We start from the raw sequence: 14,278 nt of genomic DNA, 5'->3' as shown, positions 1-14,278 counted from the left end.
TTATATACCATATATTTACTAATGAATCACATAGAATGCCAATTACAGATGAAAAGAGTACTATTTTTTTTTTTTCTGTAACTCTACTGGACAGAAGCCTTGAAAGGTGTCCCCAAAACAAAGTCTTTTCTTGTCAAATGAAGTCCATTCAGTCATGGCTCCATAAGAGACTACTTGACAGAGTTCAGAGTTCTAGGTCTCTTGATGTTCTTCCACTTTTTAGAAAAAAAAAAAAACAAAGGGACATGATGCTGGTGCTGCCTAAAACAGTAAGTTTGAGAAATTTGGGTGCTTATGGGTATTGTCTCAGTGTGACCAATGTGCTGCTGTGGATTCACATTCACCTGTCATCTGAGGAAAATTACCTTCATATCAAGAGTTGCACATAACTTTTATATGTTGTATTTGCACAGTTGTTCCACTTGTTCCAATCCTATCTGGACATTTATTCTTTCTCTAATATTTCCTTTTGGACTCAAAGGAAGATTTGGCAATATGTGAAAATGTTTTGTGTGTTCTTAAAGCTATAAATGAACATCTGCTATATGGAAAGGCAGGATTTATTTAGTTATGTACAGGCACATGTATATACAAACATTATTGCTGTAATCTGAAAGAAAACATATATATGTCTGAAGTAATAGATGTATTTCATTAGTTTTAAATACAGTTATTTCAATTTCAATGTTCTTCCTCTTTCCCAGAAAAGTGTGCCTACTAAAGCAATTTTATTGAGATACACAAAAGTTAGCTGTGAGATTCTTCAGGTTACAAACCTGCAGCCTCAGAAATGAGGACTGAAGCAAGTTTTCTTCCTACCAGTTTGTACATAACCAAAATGGTTGCTCTTCTTTCTATGACAAGGGAATTTAGAACATTGAATCAAAGTAAAAGGCATTCATCTGGATAGTTGTACTGAATAGCTGATAGATGGTTAAACAGTAGTGAAATATGTCTCATGAGTAGTAACTAAAGAGTATAGAAGGCATCCAGATCCAGTCCACATCCTCTAAAGATATCCACTCTGTTTGCAAGCAGGTTTTACCTAATGATTTCCACACAGGACAAGTCTGGAGTGATATTAGTTTTAACCTTTTTTTTTTTTTTTAACCTGAACTTTCATCTCAGTAAAAGAAAACTAGAGGAAATGGAGCTCTAACAAGAGCTCACTGGGGAACACCTGTGGGAAGCAGATCTTCAGCATAGAAAAAATATGGTTCACTATGTGATCAGGTGTCAGACCTCAGGGCCTATTTTACACGTGCTTGTCTGCTGCTACCTGAACAGAGACACTGAAGAGGAACAACAGGAGGGAAGATGAGAGAACAACTTTCTCCCTCATTCTGAAATGTACATCAGTCACACAAGAGCCTGTCATTAGTACTAAGTCATATCAGTTTTCTATACATATCTGAGAGTAGTGCTTTTCTGTGGTTATGCCAAATTCTGTTTGCCTACCTAGTCAGAGCAGGTGAGTTTTTCTGACTGTCAACTGAGTATCACTGGTGTTTTCATTATCTCAAATCATCAGATAAAAGTAAGGAGAGTAAGTTTTGTGCTGATATGGTAAATTTTTATGCTGTTTGTGTAAGCTTGTTGGATATGATTTTGTGATTTTTTTTTTTTTTATTTCTTTCATACCTGTCCTTTTTGTTTAGATTCTCTGACTCTTACTGGGCTTTGGTTCACTTTTGCACTAAGTGACAAATAAGCAATAAATGCCTTTTCCTTCAAGTAAGACAAAGATGCAAAGTATTCTAGGATGTACTATATTAAGTCAAGAGGCTTAATAAAAATTTTATTAAGTTACATGCATACTTGTAGCTCTTGTAGGTAGCTTTACATTTTGAGAACAATTTTTCAAAATTCTAGTCCTAGTAGATCAAAAGACATGACAATGATGGATTGTTGGAGATATCTTGAAATGATCAATGTCTGTTCCATTTATAAATCTAAAAGTCTTCAAGGTTAGAAATTAATGTTGAAAAATCTGTAGTTAATGGTATTTAAAGTAAAGGAGCAGTTATGGAATAGATTTGTGTATAAGCTGTTTCATACATCACTCTTTCATATGCTGTAAAATTTGAGTGTAGGTGTGAGCAACCACTTCAAATAGTCATGAAGATTAGTATTTCAGTCACTGGGTTCACACTATCTGGTTCAGGAACTGATTGAGGTAATATTAACAGCATCTTTATCTTTTAACTATTTTAGTTAAAAACTGTTAATAATTAACATGCCAATATTTGTGAATTTCACTTTTTAAAGAAAATCAGCCTGGATGGATGTTACAGGAACTTACTCATTAAAGCTGTTGACCTTACGTCTTTTACCAATCAAATGCTTCTGAGCTATCTCAAATGACATTTTCCATCCCTGCCTCTTCTGGCTGTCATGGAAACAGATGTGCATCCTCATATAAAGGTACTGCAATACTGCTGAGTCCTGCACAAATCACATTAACAGCAGAGTTAGAATCAACTTAGACATAATAATTGTTGTAGCTTAGCGAAATAGCTCCTCACCTCTCCTCTAGACAGCTCCCTGTCTAAGCACTTCCCAGGAAACTGGGTTCCATTTCCAGGAGGAAATATATCCCGAGGGACACTTGCAGTTCTGCACTGTGATGATAGAAACAGCCATCATGAAATCCTGGCATTTGCTGTTAGCTGGAGAGTTTAGCTCTGAGATCTGTGACTTCTGAATGGCACTTTGCTTTTGCCATCAAATGGTTTTTTTCAAGAATGTAAGTGCTCATGAAGAAATTAGGCAGATACAAAACACTGAACCTTGGGCATCTCATTTCTCTCAGCGCAGGAAAAGGTCACAGCCAGGCTCCAAACTTGCCTTGCAATACCAATTCAATTTTCATCAACAACAGAAATGGAAATGAACAGCTGGAACATCTGTAGGGAGGGCAGTTTTTCATTTGTCACTTTTGTGTTTTGAACTCCTTCTCCTTACATATATTTACTTTTATTTTGGTTTGTTTCACCTGTGGAGTCATGAGTTCTGCAGTTCATTCCAGAAGAAAACCTGAGAATGAGGAATATCCCTGTCTCCTCTCATAGTGAAATCCCCACAGGTCAGTTGTTAGCTTTCATTCCAGCAGAAGTCCTGAAAATTTCACTCTTGCATCCTGTCCTCCCACTTCTGTTGAATAAAATGGCAGCAACTGCTCCACCATTAGGATCAATATCCAGGCCATTATGTTGGCAAAAGGAACAGCAAATCACATTTACGTGGATTGTCAGATTCATTATTATAAGCAGATGGCAGTCCTTGCACTACAATGCAGCTGAGAAAAGACTGACATCATTTCAAATTAAAATCTATAATGCTAATACACATCTCTGATTCTTTGTACAGGCCTAAGTGCATTAATCTTCTGAATGATTTGCCAACGTGTGCACTGCTTTAGGTGTTTTCACTTGAGTGGAGCTAAAAGGAAAGCTTTTAACTGAGAATGGTTAACATTTATTCATACAGATTGATAAAAGTTAACATGTAATTTTCTTTACTAGGAGCTCCCTAATAGGAATTAATGGGACATTTTGAAGAGAAAATGCCAAGTTCAGAAGGCCAGTTAAAGTAATATGTTAACCACTGAAGAGAAAAAATTGTTACTAGCATCTCCTTTATGTAAGCTGATCTTAAAATAATTACTCATAAAAGAAAACAGAACTTTTTTTTTTTCAATGTACAACAGAATTGTCTAAATGTGCAAAGAAATTTAATTTGCCACACGTGGACAAAAACTCTAATATTTTAATGATCAGATCATCAAGTTTCAAAAGCAAACATAACGTAAGTCCACATTTTTAATAGTATTAAATTGGAAGATAACTTCTAATAAAATGGATTTCATATACTTTGGGGATGGTTTTTTCTGCAGTGTGTACACTACATATCTTGTCAACATATAGTCAATAGATATTTTCTAGAATTTCAAATGTCATACACAGTTTTTAGGGACACACAGGCTGATTCCTTCATTCTTCTACCTTTCTCCAGGATATATATAAGAGAAAAAAATTTCTGGTGCATAAAGCATAGACAGAGACTATTGTTAGGTTGTCTAACCATGAGAATGCAGTGCCTTTGCCTATAGAGGAATGTTTGAAGGGCTATCCTGGACTACTTCTGCCTGAACTTTAGAAGTTGTGTAATCACAGTGTTGATTCTGAGCTAAAATACTTTTCCTTTTGGAAGAGCTTGATAGGTGAGTAGCATTACGTTGATGCAGCTGCTTGGTTTCATGGAGCAAACAAAAATCCTATGTTTCACCTAAAGAAGATTGTTTTAGAATATCCAAATTAACAATGAAACTCAGGAATGCGCCATCAAAGTCTTTATAAATACACATGTAATTGCAGAAATTCTTGGCTTTGCCAAGAATTTTGCCAAGAAACATATTTCTGAAAAAAATAAGTTTGTTAAAAGGTTTTACCAGATCCAAGTAGGATCTTTTTTTGCGTTTATGGTTATCCAGAGTTTTAATGTCAAAGAAAAAAGTCTTCAGGTCTAAAACATGCCTGGTCTCCTCCCACTACACTCCAGTGCTATGTGCTAACTTGTGTTTTATCAGGTTTCTGAGATATAGAACAGTTATATCTTTAAATATATAATTCACATTACTGACATTTATGAAGTCTTTTTCTATTAGCACATCTGAAGCCAGATATCTATGTATTTCATTCATATTTGCTCACCTTGCTGATAATTTGTTTCTAAATACTTTTTTTTTTCATCTCACCCAGTGCTAACACCTAGTTTGACTTTCACAAACCAGGCAGTATATGTAGCAATAGCAAATAACACATTTCACTAATATAAATAATAACTTAATAATTTGTTTATGGGGAGATTTTATCTAAGTAGAAGTTGATTCATGTTAAAATTAATAACAACTTACTGGAAAAAGTGGTTTCTATACTTGAGAAGTTGTCTTAAAATATTGAGAGTGAGGAGCTGCACAGTGAAATCTAGAAAAAACATAATGGAAGACAATTTCATTTTTTCAAATTTAAAAAAAGAAATGTCATTCAAATAAATTAATCTTGAAAGATATGTACTCAGTTACTTGTGAGCCTGATCTTCCTGAAATCCCCACTCTTTCATGAAAAATTTTGTATACCTCCAGTTTTCAGGGATGTTGAAATGTACTGATTAACATAAGAACTTTATATCAGGTTCACATTGTGAAAATCAGAGAAAAAAATAGTAAAAATTCTAAAAAAAACCAATTGCACCATTTTTTTTTTTTTTATATTCTGAGCACAGCTCACAATCTAAAAATCTATTTTCTTATCAGAGAATCATACAATGATAGAGGCTGGAAGGGACCTTTAGAGATTATGCAGTTGAATCCTCCTGCTACAGGAGGTCTACCTAGATAAGGTAGCACATGTCCAGGTGGGTTTTGAGAACTGCCAGAGAAGGAGACTCCACACCCTCCCTGGGCAGCCTCTGCCAGGGCTCCCTCACTCTCACAGTAAAATAGTTTTTCCTTATGTTTAAATGAAACTTTTTGGGTTCCAGCTTTTTACCATTACCCCTTGTCCTGTCACTAGACACAACAAAACAACACAAAAGCAATGTACCAATGCACATTATTATATTACAAGTAGAAATATAAATAATAGAAATTACATTACTAATTTTAAAGTAATGTACCAATGATATTGGACATAAATCCCTACTACATCTTTCAGTTTTCTTTTTCAGAGATTACAGATGAAAACAAGTACATCCAACCAGTAAAGGATGTGGAAATTTGCATTTCTGATTATTGGAAGTTCATGGGTTGCCTCCAATATTTTGTAATAATTTCTTTTCATATCATAATACTTAATCTATCGAATTAGTGGATAATGGCAAGAGATGGAAAATGTGTAATTTACAAACTGAAAAAAGCCTCTTAAAATATTTTCAGAGCATATGAGACTTTCACCCAACAGTCTTGAAATAATATCCTCCATGTCATAGATCTCGTTATCATACTTCTTACATATGTTCCATCACAACTACCTAATTACTTGATTTCTCATATTTGCATTGCATGGATTCATTAAATACAATACACATCAAAATTCATCACTCTTTATTCATTAGTCAAGTTAACATTTATAACTTTTAAAAAAGGGCCACTGAACTGACAAATCTCAACAGAATGTGTGAAACTCCAGAGCTTATTTTAGAACATGACCTATTTCTTCCAGCGACACTTAGTGACACAGTTTGAAAACTGTAGCAGTTTATTAGTAAATCACAAAGTATTAATTTAAAAATTATTATTTTTTGAACACCTGGAATAATGGACTACTTTTGATCCATGATGAAGCAGTACGATACAACATTTATGGGTTGCGCATGTCTTAAGTTCGATCTGAGCCCTACAATGTATACTTCGATCCCCATCCCTCTTTTCTTTGCCTGCATTTCAGTTTGTTTTACTGACTGAACACTTAAAGAGATATCTACTTAAGGATGTCAAAAGGTGTAGTAAATGGGAGGCAGGCCACTAGAAGACAAAATAGGGAGGTCATTCCGCCTGACCTCCTCCTGCTTTTTCCCACTAAGAAAACTGCTGCTCAGCTGACTTAAGAGATTGAGAGACAAGGCAGAAAACCAGCAAAACCAGAATTAACTTAACCTATTTGGTACTGTGCTTTCTCCTTTCAAACATTTTTTTCCTTCAGGCTTAAAGCTCATCTTGTTGCAGGCATTCCCTTTGAAATGCTATATTTTGTATTCGTGTGTTATTCACCCTGTGCACAAATTGTGTAAATAAATGAAAATCCAATGATAAACTCCTCTTTGATTTCTATTACTTATAAAGAGATAAATTTCAACAGTTAAGCAAAGGTCTCAGTGGCTGATGATTTTGTTGACATTGTGAAGATTTTGTCTTTAGGCGATATACAATACCTCTGTAATGTCTTATTGTGACATTAACATATTGGGAAGGAAATCCTGACCTTTAACCTCACGGCTACATTGATGAGGCACAAATTGAATTCTTGTGTGTATTGAGTCTCTGAACTGGGCGGGAGGGTCCTAAAAGTTTGACAACTGAACATATAGTTCAGTACAAGTTGTTGTCATATTTGAATAGAAGCCTACCTTACAGATGTGTATCTATCTCCTCTTAGTTGCCTCACGCCCAGCAGATCATGCCCACCTTGATAGCACCTTGTTTTGGTAAACAGTAGAAACGAGGAATATTTTCTGCTTTTGGGTCCACTGTAACTAAGAGATACTTTTGTTCTGTGGATGGCAAAGGCTTAATCCTACCACAGTGGAAGTTAGCCCTGAAACATACAATCTAAACAGATGTTTCAAAGGCCTTTGTAATTTTAAGGTGTTTACCTTAAGTAATTTTCATAATTTGTGGGAACTCACTGTGCAAATCTCTGCCATTGCTTATTAGAACTTACAGAAAAGTAGTTATATGATTTACTTGTAAAAGGAGGGAAGAGATCTTCCCAGGCATAAATCACAAAATCTCATAAAGTCCATAGATGGCAAACAAAAAAGGAAGGAGAGTTGCTTCTTTAATTTAAGAAAATTAAAAATCAGCCTCTGAAAAACATGCACTTAAATTCAACGTGTTTTACTCTTATTTTACCCTTGCTGCTTTGGGTTTATATTAAAAAAATTTTGCTTCCTTATATTTTTCCTCTATTCAGCCACAACTAAAAGGCACAAATTTTGAACCAAAACACTTTCTCGCAATGAAATTTATGCAAATGAGAAGTAAAGGTTTGGAAGTTTCACAGATTAGCATCTATAAGGCAAAGTTGGAGAAAATACCAGTGAATGAGTGTAAGGTCTGACCAAACTGGCAAGTGAATGATTTATGAGTTAGATAATTCTTTCTCCAGTGTTGTAATGACTCATCTTCTTTGCTGCAGATTACTCAAGTTATATTAGTCTGTATTTTTGAGTTGTATCAACATCTCTGAGAGAGAGTTCAAGACCATGATTTGGGATTAGGAAATTTAAAAAAATCTAGAATTCAAAGTTGATGGACTCTTTCAATTGTAATTAAAAAAAAAGTTCTCAGGACATTTATAGCCTAATTATATTTCCAGTTATGGATTTCAATCTAAAACATTTGTTGTCTTGTTCATTTGAAGGGTTTTTAATAAGATCTCGGTAAGTAGGTTATTTGTAGTATTTTATAAATAGGACTTTTAGTGCAAACTTGCTGGTGCATAATTGTGAAAAGCAAATATAAAATGTGCAACTCTAACTTCATGATGCGAATGAAAAAAGCCTTTAAACATACCAAAGTCTTCTTACATTCATTATCTTTCAATGTCAGTGACACATCACTACTGATCCTTAGGTTTCCACATCAACTATATAACTTGCTGTATGTCTTGCTATAGTTAAATACAGCCGAATAATTCACTTCCCCTTTTCTAAGCTTGAGGTTTTTCCATGATTTATTCTCTCATATGTAGTTTAAAAGAATGAATAAATGTATATTATTTAAAACTTTTTCTGAAAGTCTCTGGGAAAATAAAATTTAAAAATGTAATGGTAGAACAATAACAAGTCATAGGAATCTATTAACCCACTTCTTATTCTGTGTTATCGTGCCAACTTAGGAGTACACATTTCTTAAGGTTTTTTTTTCACCACTTAGTCACTGATGCTCTCAAAATGGTGCTGGAATAAGTAATTGGAGACACGATTTTAAAAAAAACTGAGATTAGGTTTTAGTTGTGTCATATCAATAAAAGCAGAGAAAAATAAGAATTAAATACAAATAGAACGGCACAGAAATTCAGTGTTTTAACCTGTTCTCTGGAGGAGCCTGAAACATTTTAGTGCCAGAATACACAAGACCTTGTTTATAAATACATGAACATGGTTAACCCCGTGTCCTTAATAATGTTTTGTGTAGCAACTTTGAAAACAGTCTTTGCCAATTACAATTTTATCTGCATTCTTTACTATGGTTCATTTAAAGAGTCTGTTTAGAATTTGAAAAGGAAACTCTTTTCAATTGGATACTTAAATTTAGGCATGAAGTAAATGCACAGAGAATCCTGCAGTACAGGGGAAGTGCATTTCTCAAATAACAATTAGTTTTTCATGGTTACTGATTCACTAGGTAGCTCCTGTCAAATGAGGGAGTACAAATAGGGGCTGCTTATCAGCTAAAGCACTGCAAATGAGAAAGATACAGTACATTTTAAAAGTAACTATCTGTACTGACTTTCAAAGGTGCAAAAGCAGTGATCTTTTTCCACTTTCTCTTTTTTCTTCTCTGATGCACGTTTGCACAAGTACAGAGTCTCTGGTACACGGCAAAATAGGATGTGGATAAAGGTTTTCTTTATTAGGAAAGGACAAGCATCATGTAGAGTGAAAAGTTCATTGTATGATGGATGAGTCAGTACGTATGAAGGTCACTCTGTCAATAGTACACAAGAGAGGATTATGGGTGACAACAGCTCCCAAGAAATGGTAAATAAATTGTTTGCAAAATACAATAATAGAGAGTTGTAAGAAACTTTGTTATTGCTAAAGAAGCTCCAGGACAAATAAGATGAATGGTATTTGGAAATCTTGGGGAACATTTCAAAAGTAGAGAAAGATTGTTACCTTGAAGACTAAGATTATTTGTTTCAAATTAAATTATCACTAAGAGACAAAGACATTCAGGAAACAAACACACTAAAAGACCATCCCTGAATTCTGAAAAAAAAACCCCAAACCCTACCCTCAAAATAAAACAAAGTTACATTATTTTTAAATTATCCCCTAAAAAAAATCTGCTGAAAATCCTGAAGAGTTTACAAGGTACAAGGTACATTCATATGGTATGAATGAAAACAAAGGAGTCTTATTTTAAGGTTAAAGTTGTGTCAAAGTACTCTTATTCTGTATAATAAATTATGTTTTAAAGTCAATCAGTTAATGTTCTTATAAAAGATTACCATAAGCATAGTTGACAAAGTGACACTCAAATGCCCTACTATTTGCATATTTCATTTTCTGCCAACTTAAAAATAATATATAACCTAGGGTTATTATAAAAGGTTATTCTTATTAGCATTATAAAACTTAATATTTAATTACCACTTTCTGTCATTTATGACTTATTTTTTCTTTCAAATGAAAACAATTTTGGGATATTTGAATTGTAAATTTATTAAAATTGGAATACCAAAATTTAACATTTAATAGGCTAAAAATTGATTATGAGTCAATCTTGTTCTTGAAATGCTTCCTTTAAAGTCCCTTATTTTGGAAAGCAAAGTATCTTAAAAAGTTGAGTCAATAAATGATCAAATTTCTGCAAAAATGTTTTCCTAAAGAACATAGTTTCAAAAAATTCATCCTGAAGATCTATACCAACTTTTCTCCAGATACATTGAAACATATACTCAAAGATTTCCAGACACTCACCAGTGTGAGATTATGCCAGAAGCAATAGTTTCCATCCATATCAAAGCAGTGTACTGGATGTTGTTTTTACACTGACTTAAAACTGTGATAACAGGCCCTTTCAGATACGCCATTTCTTAAATGAGGCACCCTTCATTTAACCAACTGTTCAGTATTGCCAAATCTATAAAGCTAAATTGCTTTTTTATAAGGTAGAACCTTACCTGTTGGTTAAAGTATGTGCAGTGAGGCTTATAAACGCTCATAAAGGGAAAGTATGGAAGGTAAAAGTATCCATTACCTTTTAGAAAAAGGACGATTATTTCAAAGAAAATGCCAGCAGTGGGAGACATATAATAATAATTTAGGAGGAAAAATAAAACTGTCTTTTTCCCAGTACCACTATTAATAATACAACTGCTTCTTTTATATTAATTAAAAAGTGTTTCTTGCTTGCTGTATATTTTTAGTTAGCAGCCAAGTATTTTGCACTTTATAGCAAAGGCTGAACTTCAACCAAATTGGGAGCAAGTGTGCTTTGGAAAGCTATTGGGGGAAATTTTACAACATAATGTCTCTTAATGAAGGACAAATTCATTTAATAGATCTCCCTGTAAAACAACATCTGTTGGTAAATTGGCTGGTAGTATTGCTGTGGGTGAAATTCACTTTTGTATACTGAAATTATCAGGATTTTGAGTTGAGGTAGACTTTTTATCTACCAGGAAGATACAAATAAATTACTTAAATGCTTTTTTCTAAGATAAAATACTACTCTTTCCTATACTGACACAAGCACATAAGAGGATCTCAGGGAAAGGAAAAATCAACTGCATTCCAAAGTCCACTTTTGTGTTAGTTTGGCACCACTTTAGAACACAGAATCTTATTTGCTTTCGTCTGAGGTGGGGAATTTATTTGTGTGTTATACCATCTACTTTTTCTCAAAATGAACTGAGGAACTCGGTGACATTTGTTCCACATCAGTGTCCCTGAGGGACTTTATTGTGCAAGTTTCCACAGATATTGCGCTTTGCCAAATACACCTGAATATGAATGTGCAACAGTCTGTACTACTGATGAGGACTTACAGTAACTACATGCTAGGAAGTACAGTAGATAGTAGTACATAGCTATTTTATGAGGTTTAATTTTTGAACCACAATTATTTATCCATATTGGATGCATCTGAGATGGGGAGCAATAAGAACAACTTCAGGCATACAAATAAGAACCAACTTCTCCTTTCTGAGGCAAGCATCAAAAAATTCCAGGTCAAATCAGGTCCTCCAAGAATCACTGTGATCATCTAAGCTGACTTCATGCAAAATAAAGATTATTGAACTGGCTAAAACTCATTTATCTTTGATTGAGAACATAAATTTTAGGGAAAGAATTCCAGACTCAGTTTTCCTAGAGAACTTCCCTTGTTAATTCCTCTTCCTAAGGTGTACTGGATTTTCATGGCAAGATTTTGGTAGTGGAGGAGCTACAGGGGTGGCTTCTGTGAGAAGCTACTAGAAACTTCTTGTATGTCTGATAGAGACAATGCCAAATTGCTCCAAGATGGACTTGCCATTGGTAAAACTTGAGCCAGTCAGTGGTGGCGATAGAATCTCTAGAATAATACACTTAAGGAATAGTAGAGGGGTGAACAGAGGTGAGCTTTCACTTATACGGGAATAGGAAGTCGCATTAGGTTTGATTCCATGAGCCATGTCACAACTCTTTTTCCGTAAAATTAGACAGTTGTTGCTTCTAAATTTTGCAATAGAAAAGACATATCCTAGTACATTAGTGAGTAGAATTCTGTGGAGACTGAAGTTTAGTTTCAAAGATCTGCATTTGCCTACAAGGACACTGAAATCTTGAAATCCACTGTTGTCTAAACGTTGTCTCTGAATTTATTTTTTTTAAAAAGGAAGATTTAATAACTACTTGACCAAACTTCAGAAGAAAAGTGGATGTGTGACCCTTATTTTAAGGAGAATGTTTCCAGTGAAGAATATTCTATGATCACAGGTTTTATAACAAATTTTAGGGTTTGCATCACCAAGTTGATCAGATTATACCAGTTTTGAAGAAAATACTTCAACTTTTTAATAAACTATTTAAATGCAGTGTAGATAAAACTGAAAGATAAACTGAAAACAGAAGAAAACCTGACATTTCAAATGGGATATTAATAGCCAAATATTTTGATTTGGACACAGGAAGCAGTCATGAATTTGCACCCAATAAAAATCCTTCTTACAACATTCAGCAGTTTTAATGATAACTGCCTACTCAACTGGAAAGAACTTCAGTACAGGTTGATATAATACAAATGTCAGGGAGATTGTAACTCTCTTAACTGTGATGGAAATCCCCAGTCAGTCAAAAGAAGGAAGTTAGAGGGAATAAACCAGTTTTAGATATCTTCATGGTATATGATGCGTAAAGTACCTCATCCCCTGGTTCAGAGGAGCATTATGTTCTTTCTCATGGTGAAACAAATGAATTTTTTATATTCTTATTTACTAATAGGCACTCTCGCATTGTTTACCTTTGTAGCACCCAAGTGGCTCACATATTAAAGTTATACATTACCTCAAGCAGCAGGGATGCCCTGCCTATGCTGTTTTGCTGGGGCATGGCTGTGTAAACCCTCTTCCCTCCCAATTGCCATTGATACTCTGTTGGGTGATGGTGAGGAAATATTGGGCACCAGACCAGAGGCCCAGGAAACAGCAGCGAGACACAAACCAGCTTTGGCGGGCAGTTCCCCCTGTTTCTTCAACCAGAACTTTACAATTTCCTATTGAGGACTCTTTTCAGGGTGTATTGACAGGAGTGGCAGACAGGGTAATGAAAGACAAATTCCATAACGCAAAAGGCAGAGGCACTGACAATGAGATCAGAGAGCTGACCCCTGACCCAAGTCAGCATTTTCTTTTCGCTCCTTCTCCTTCCCTCTCTCTTTCTCAGTTTACCGTTTCAGGTTTGCTTATTGTATGGAGCAGTTTCAATTGTGACCCTGAGCCCATTATTGCTTTGGCTTTTCCCCTCCCCTCAAACAATCGTTTCGAAAATAGCCCCAACAATGTGGAAAAGATGCTGATAAGTATAGAAAAGAGAGGTTAATGAGAAAAGCTTGGAGTTGCCTGCAGTATATATCAAAGAGAATAAAAGGAAGAGTAGCATTTTCAGTGTTGGCGATAACAAGAAAGATTAGTCTTCTCTGCGCATTTATATAAGTGTATGCGTGGTGTGTGTGTGTGATGAAGTCCTTCTGTCAGTCACTTTCATCAAGAGGATAGGACAAGCAGTGTCATTTCATTTCCCATAGTGATTTAAGGCTTCAAGACATAACACCAAGATATGAAAGATGTCTTTATGTTGCCTTTTTACCTCAGACATAAATTCATTAGTTAAAATAACTCATAATATATATTGTTACTAATTTAAGTCATGGAAGGGAAAAAATATATTGGTTTACTCTAGGAGTGGCAAGACTCTACTGGACACTAGATATTCCCCTTCTGAGGTACATGGCTTTTTCAGTCCTATAGTCTTTTAGGACATACTGTCTATTCTAATATTTTAATATCCACAAACTACTAGGTACAGGAGGAACGGAGGGCAAAAAAAATCCCATGGAGAAATGCTAAGAGTTTTCAAGTTGTTGGCCTCCCTTTTACATTCACTGGATCAGCATTATAAGAGTTCCAATAGTAAGTGAACTTTGTGCTGTCAATATTGTTCCGAGCCTTGAAGAATGTAATTGTAAGACATACTGCAGTTCTGTTCGTGATAATAACATACCTGTAGACAAGTAAGTTCAGGATCCTAAAATTTTAGGTGTTTTCAACCTATAAAGGCGGCTGTTTAA

This window comes from Colius striatus, chromosome 4 (genome assembly GCF_028858725.1).
Source record: "Colius striatus isolate bColStr4 chromosome 4, bColStr4.1.hap1, whole genome shotgun sequence".
In the NCBI taxonomy this organism is placed as follows: domain Eukaryota; kingdom Metazoa; phylum Chordata; class Aves; order Coliiformes; family Coliidae; genus Colius; species Colius striatus.
Note: the sequence above shows the minus strand (reverse complement) of the source record.